Consider the following 7788-nt stretch of genomic DNA (forward strand, 5'->3'; position numbering starts at 1 on the left):
GTTTTTAATTTTAAAAATTAAATCAACTTCACGTTGTTTGGAACATCTTTGAGAATTTCAAAATTGAAATGACACGTTTGAGTCATTGCAGAACCAGGGGTTGGGGGGGATGGGTGGCGCTGGTGACATCCCCATCTTCACTCTTGGGCGAGGAGATCAAATGCCAGTTGGCTACCCCTTTCAGCCTTCCCCGTGAGACAAACCATGAGGATGGCTGTCTCCCATAGCACAGTGGCCTGAAAGGACCTGCTTCTGGGAGTTGGAGGATCTGGCCCCATGCCTGAGGGCCAGGGCGGGCTCAGGTCCTCTGTGAGTCTTTGCTGTGGAGCCGCTCCAGTATCCAGGCTTGATGCTGGTTATGCAAGGGCTAGGCCGTGTTCCCACCCACTGGGGGCGTGAGATCGTGTATACCCTGGCCTCAACACACACCTGCTGTGTGGCCAGGCACAGGTTTGGCAGCCTCTCTGTTGGAGCATGTCTGAGAGGTGTGCCGGGATTCCCAGAGGCAAGATGATGAATGGTGTCCCTCCAGAACACAGCAACCACAAGAACCTGATCCCAGGACGAGTCACAAGGAGGAGGACAAGGACCAGGCCACCTGGCCGCCAAGAGGGGAGAGTGAGTCAAAAACAAACTACCCACCTGCCAGCCAAATCACTCACTCATCCGAGGTGGAAGCTAGAGGATTGCAGGACTCAGAGTTGGGTAATTCCTTACTTGTCTCTGGAGCCCAGATCCTAGCTCTTGTCAGCCTGGCCCTAAGAGATTCTCATGGGCTGGCAAATGAGGGACTTCAGTGCTCCTTGGTCCATGCTGGCGCTGGGATTGGAAGAGCCTATTGTGGTGCTGGCATCATCAGGTCTTCTTTAGCTCTAGCAAAGGGAAACTTTAGCATCACCTTCTCTTCCAGGTTTACCCAATCCAGATTGACCAGTTCATGTCATTCAGCCAGTCAATGAGTCTCTGCCGAGCCCTCTAAAAACCCAGACTAGAGCCCAGATATAGAGGTCAGAGGAGAGAAGGGAAATGAGGACCAGGAGGAGGATGTCAACATCAGTACTAAATCGGGTTGGAAAGAGGCCTTTCCCACTTCACCCATGTATGCCATTGGACACCCAATTAACTGTAGAGGGACGTTACAGAATGTTGTTTTGCTATCTCCTAGTGACTTGTCAGCAAGACCCATGGAAAGGAAGAAGGGACAGCAGGATGCAGCTGCTGTCACCTCAGAGTTGCCTGAATAGTTCCTAAGAAGGCCAGGCTAAACTGAGGAGGCAAAAAACAGGCAAGAGTCTACTTTTCACTCCCTAATCTTGTTTTCATGTGTCCTTTGCTATATTTTACTTGGTATTGTACAACATTATGGCCCTTGGCCAAGAGCGAACTAGGCCCAGAATCTCTCATTAGTATTTTTGAGCTCTGGGTTGTCTGAAATGTGGAGCTAGATAGGTTTTACGCCAATGCAGCTAACCATTCATTGGCTCAGTGCTTCCCTTCACGCATTTGTTCATCAGCATTATGAAAAAGTCTTACCCATTCATCCTTATAACACTATTTCCACTCCATTTCTTCTTCCCTCTCTTCCAAAAAGAATATTACATATGTGTTAGATCTTCTCTTTCTTCTTATCACATGTCTTCAGCATTTTGTCTCTATGTACTACATTTGTAATTATTTCTCTTTTCTAATTTGATCATCTCTTCTCAACTGTGATTAATATATTAAATCTGTTAATCAGGTTCTTGATTTTGGTTACTGCAATTTTAATTTCTAGAGATTCCACTCCATTCATTTTCAGATATGCTATTCCACTCTTTATAGATTCCCATCCCCGCAGTCATTTTTAAGCATTATTTCTTATTTTTCTCAACATCATAGGTACAGTCATGTTATAGTCAGTAATTTGACACCTTTGAGGGTCTATTTTTGTTTTGTGTTGACTTTTCCTGTCTTCATTCATAGTGTCGTATTTTCTCATGTGTCTTATTATTTTTGACTCTGTGCTCGTCACTGTTTTTGAAAAAATTTTGTTGAAGTTGTGCTTACGGCCCGGTTTTCCTCCTCCCACAATCCTGTGCATTCTTTCTTTCCAGCTTAGTCCAGACAGAATGGCTCCCGCAAAGAAGGGTGGCGAGAAGAAGAAGGGCCGCTCTGCCATCAACGAGGCGGTGACCCGGGAATACACCATCAACATTCACAAGTGCATCCATGGTGTGGGCTTCAAGAAACGTGCCCCTTGGGCACTCAAAGATATTCGGAAATTTGCCATGAAAGAGATGGGGACTCCAGATGTGTGCATTGATACCAGGCTCAACAAAGCTGTCTGGACCAAAGGAATAAGGAACGTCCCATATCAAATTGTGTGCGGTTGTCCAGAAAACGAAACGAGGATGAAGATTCACCCAACAAGCTCTACACTCTGGTGACCTATGTACCTGTTACCACTTCCAAAAATCTACAAACAGTCAATGTGGATGAGAACTAACTGCTGATTTTCAAATAAAGTTATAAAACCAAAAAAAAAAGTTTGTTTATAGGAAAAATTTGGAATTTAAGACAAAGTATCTTCAATAGAAGAGCTTATTCAGTTTCTTTTGCCAAACATCCGGGAGTACTGCTAGTCTAGCACTACCTTAACCAACTTTTAAGGTCTGAGAATCCCTAGCCCACTCTGGGATTAAAAACTTAGATTAGAAAATCTTGTGAGGGCTGGTTTATTTCTGGTTCGCCCTTATCTTGAAGGTGTAGCCCTTTGGCATCTGACATCAATGTGGGGTTGGTGTCCCTCCTTATGAGTCCTGAGGTTGAATTTCTGTCCCTCTTCTTCATAAGGCTGTCAAAATAAAATTCAAATATGTTGGGATCAGAAAATGCCTCAGGAAAAAAGTGGTTTCTCCTCTTGCTTACCTGTCTGGATTCCTTTTCCCCTCAATTTGGTCCTGAAAATTCCCTTGGTTGCTTTGAACACGTATCTTTTAACTCTCCAGCACTTTTAGTTGTTTTTCAGTGAGAGGATGGGTCCAAATAATCTAGCCCGCCAATACTGGAAACAGAAAGTCCTCCCTTCATTCATTCAACAGGTATCTGTGGAGTGCCTGCTATGTGCCGGACATTGTGCGAGGGCACAGTGGTAAACCAGACAGACAGAGTGGTCTCCTATGGAGCTCACAGTCTCTCTGAGGAGACAGACAATAAACAGAAAGTTGCACAATTGATTAGTTAATTGCAGTTGTGACGCATATTGTGAAGTAAGGAAATTTAGGGGTGGTGAGAGTATCTGACTGAGAATCCTCACCTACTTTGTAGACTAAGGGAAGTCATTCTAAGGTATATGAATTTCAAGCTGAGATCCGAAGAGCCAATGGGATTTATAAAGAGTTGAAGGTTGGAGTGAGAGAATCCAGGCAGAAGAAACAGCATTTCAAAGCTCAGACGTAGAAAGAAATCTGTCACTCTAGGTGCTGAAAAATATCTATGTGGCCACAGTGCACAGAGCAGGGTGGGGGTGGAGGACAAAAGTGAGGGCAGAAGGTCAGCTGAGTCAGACTACATAGACTTTCATATGCAGGGGATCAGACTTTGGTCAATATTCCACAGGAGCCATGGAAAACAGAGATCAAATTTGCTTATTAAGAGCGCTCTGCTGCTGTGTAGAGGGTCGTGGTGGGCAAAGGGGGCACCAGTCTTGCCAGGAGGCTTTGTGGATAGATGTGGATGAGTCAAGAGGTTCTTAAGGGACAGAGAGAGTGATTTATACCAGAATGCCTTGCCCTTTCATTGTTGATTCTTCATTTGCCCTCAACTCTCTCTATTCCTCCTCTCAGCCTGAGAGTCTGGCCCGTGTCTATCACATCAAGGGCTTTCCATGCCTCTGGCTTTCCATTGGGTTTGGCCAATGGGAGGTCCCAACAGGAAGTTGGAGGGAGGAAGGGTAGAGAGGTTGTGGTGCTTCTTCTCCACTTTCTTTATGTGTTAGTCCCACCGCCCCATCCCCACCCCAAGACTCCACCCCAAGACTCCAGCTCATTAGGCAGCCTTTTTCTTTCTTTTCTTTCTTTCTCTCTTTCTTTCTTCCTTTCTTTCTTCTTTCTTTCTTTCTTTCTTTCTTTCTTTCTTTCTTTCTTTCTTTCTTTCTTTCTTTCTTCTTCTTTCTTTCTTCTTTCTTTCTTTCTTCTTTCTTTCTTCTTTCTTTTTTTTAAGAATTATTTTATTTAACTTTATTTATACATTTATTTATTTATTTCATTGCGACCAGAGAGAGAAAGCAAGCTGCCAGGTTTGGGACCCAAACTGTGGTTGGCATATGTGGGAGTCCAGCGCCCTTAACCACCACGCCACCTGCCGGCGCCATCGTCAGATGGCCTTTCTCCATCCTCATGGTCCTAGTTCTGGGCTTCAGTGGCACTAGTACCTTCCCTCATCCCTCAGCCTTACAGTGACAACTGGTGCTACGGCTAGTTTCCGGGGCCTCAACCCCCCTTCTTGGTTTCCTGAACCCTGGTCATACCTCCCAAAATGGTCCCTTTGTTAACATCCCTTCATGAGAACCATCGGGGTGAGCTTGGTTTCCTGCCAGGACCCTGAGAAATCACTAATACTCAGGTTTGTATTTTTGCTTTAAAAAAATCTGGAGAAGCAAATTTCTCTGGAAATCCTAGAGGGGGGTGGTACAGTCCCTTGTGGAAGCCAAAGGGGTGGTGTTCGAGCCCACATGAAGGCCCTGCTGCCGTCTGTGTTCTGTAAACAAATGCCTACGTGTGTGCTTGGCCAGCCAGAGCCAAAGGACAAACATGGCTGGGCCGATTTTATGGAGCCCCGGTCTCAGTGAGGACATATTCATTGTCGTCTCTTTAGCTGTGCAGTCCCTGTGTATGTCCGCTGGGAATTCCAGCCTGTGGAGAGGGAGGTTTTACAATCCGCATTCAAATTTAGATTCCATGTGCTTTGCTCTCTTTTTTTAAAAAAAATTATTGGGAGGGAAGGTACATACACTCTCCAGAGAGAGAGAGACAGAGAGAAAGAAATCATCTGCCCACAGGGTGGTGTCACATTCAAGCTCCTCTCCTCTATTGCTCCGTCTATTGGGATTTGGAACACCCATGTCCAAACCTGCCATGTTTTTCAGGCCGCTAGGGCCAGGATTCAAACCACACTGCTGGCCATATAGCATCTGGCTCTTCTAGCCAGGAGGCATGAAGTCAGCCCTCCCTTTTTTTTTTTTTTTTTTTTTTTGTAAGTTTCTTTCTTTCTTTCATGAGAAGAGGGAGAGACAGGGACCCTCATCAGGATCTTGTCACAACACAGTCCCCCAACCCTGCAGCCTTTCAGTCATCCAGAATCGCCGTACACTTATGGGCATGTTCGCTCACGGCCAACCCCAGATCCTAACCCAGCACCTTCCCCTACAAGTCCAGCATTGTGTAGCAGCATCCTACCACCAGCCAACCACCTTAGCACCAGTCCAGACACTTCCTAAAACAAGTTCTGGGGCCAGCAGGTAGTGTTGTGGTTGGGGTGCTGGATTCCTACATGGTTGACCATGGTTCGAGTCCCACATCCAGCGGCTTGAAACTCATGCCAAGGACATGTGAATCCCAAGAGGAGAACAGAGAAGGGATTGCAGCATGGCCATCACTCCTGAGAGGTGATTTATCACTTTCTCTCTGTTTCTCTTTGTCTCTGTGGCAAAAACCTAAAAAATATTTCCAAATGATTGCGGTCAAAGTGCATCTGGTTTCTGGGGTGGACTTGAACGCTGTGCCTCTTCTGGGAAGAATTCTGACTTTGGCAACCGGCCGCATGCTCCATTTCTTCCTTTTCCTTCCCTGTCCCCTCACCACCCCGATGGAAGTTTGCTTCCCATCATTTCCCCTTTGGGGGAAGGTGCTAGGACACAGTACCTCCTTGGAGGTCCATAGGGACTTGGGGATTGTGTTCCAAATGCAATGCCCACTCCGTGTCTTGCCTCTATGCTGGGGCTCAGACGGAGAGCCAGTGCAAGGGGGAGCACGAACTGCAGCCCCATGGTAGAGGCTGCCTGGGGGAAGGGTGCGAGTGTGTGTAGAGAACTCTCCATGGAGCTCTGTACAATGGACAAGGTGATAAGAAAGACCCAGCCTGGGCCAGCAGGTGGCATGGTGGTTAAGACTCTCACTCCCGTGTGGCTGACTGCAATTTAAGTCCCAGACCTGGCAGCTTCTTTCTTCACTTTCTCTCTCTTTCTATCTCTCTGGTCCAATTAAAAAATAACCATAAGGGGACCAGCAGATGATGTAATGGTTACATCACTGGATTCCCATGTAGTCGATTGCAGCTCGAGTCCTGGATCTGGCGTCTTAAAACTCAGGCTGGACGTGTGTGCGTGCATGCCCCAAATCCCGAGAGAATGGAGGAGAAGGGAATGCGGTTGGCCATCCACCCTGGCAGGGGAGGGTGATTTCTTGTTTTCTGTCTCTCTGTCTCTCCGGCAAGTACATGTGCCCTATAGCAAAAATCTTTCTAAAACAATAATAATGATAAGTAAAAAGAAATAAATATTTTTTTTTTTAAAAGAGAGACAGATCCTGCCACTGGGAGGACTTCTCCAGGTAGAGAAAGAGTCAGTCCAAAGTTCCACGGGAAGGTCAATGTGGCCTGGTGGGGGAGGGCCGGGAAGGGAGGCTGGAGCCTCAGAGGCCCTTAGCCGTGCAGTCCCCTTGGCCTGGGACAGTCCCAGCTTACTCCCCGTGTTCCAGCTGCTTGTAGCATTCCCTTTGGCTCACAAAAAAGGGTCCCTGCTTATTTAGTAAGTGACACAGTCACACTCTGACAGGGCAGAGCAAGAAGTCTAGATTTTCCTTATCTTAACTGCAACAGAAGCCACTGGGGAGTTCTGAGCAAAGCAGCAACAGGATCAGGCCTTTCCTTCCCTCACCAAATATTTGTTGAGTGTCAGGTGCTGTCCCCAGCTCCGGGGACATAACTGTGAGCCACATTTGCCTGAACTTTCTGCCCCCCACGGAGCTTCTATTCCGGTATTAGAAAAGCTGGCATCTCACTAAATCAACCAGTTCTCCGCAACTCCTGGTGGCCTGGGCATGTCGAGGCACCCATCGGACAGATAAGAAAATGAAGGCAAAAGAATGTCCTGCTGGTTCTATGGATTGGCCGATTGTGCTAGAGAGTGCCTGTCCTCAACAGAGAGAGACAGAGACAGAGAGAGACAGAGAGAGAGAGAGAGAGAGAGAGAAGGCACCTCTCACAGGCCATGGTCACACAGCAATCCCTTCTCTCCATCCTGTCGGGATTTCAGGCATGCATACACCCACATGTGCTTGGTGTATTTCTCAAGCCACAGAGTCCAGGATTTGAACTATGGGGTTGGCCATGTGGGCTCTGGCTACCTTATATACCAGGCCACAGAGCTAGCCGTTTTTAAAAATTTAATGATTAAAATGCATGAACTACCTAAGTTCCCAAATTCGGTCCAGAGGGGAGGTCTTTCCTGGGAGCTTCATACAGTGTGGGTTGCCCCTGACTCCTACGCTCACCCACACAAGCTGTGGCTGGCAAGCCCGGGAGGGGTCCCCCTAATGGGGCCCTTCACTCCATCCTGGTTCTACCTCCAAGGAACTGGTTTATAAATGCTCTCAGAATCCCAGCTTGAGCGACCTAAGCACGAAGGAGCACTTGCCATTGGCACATGCCACCATCTGCCTCTGTTGGGGGGACTTAGGCATAGAGCTGACTGCAATGAGGACAACGAAACATGACAGGAGGAGTCTTCAGGTATGGCTGGATCCAGCAACC

At 47.2% G+C, this 7788-nt stretch overlaps 1 pseudogene; it reads left to right on the top strand.

Moving 5' to 3' along the window:
* Positions 1-366: 366 nt before the first annotated feature.
* On the top strand, positions 367-2852 carry LOC102477897 (60S ribosomal protein L31-like; annotated as a pseudogene).
* Positions 2853-7788: the final 4936 nt, after the last annotated feature.

This window comes from Tupaia chinensis, unplaced genomic scaffold (assembly GCF_000334495.1).
Source record: "Tupaia chinensis unplaced genomic scaffold, TupChi_1.0 Scaffold145396_1, whole genome shotgun sequence".
NCBI lineage: Eukaryota > Metazoa > Chordata > Mammalia > Scandentia > Tupaiidae > Tupaia > Tupaia belangeri.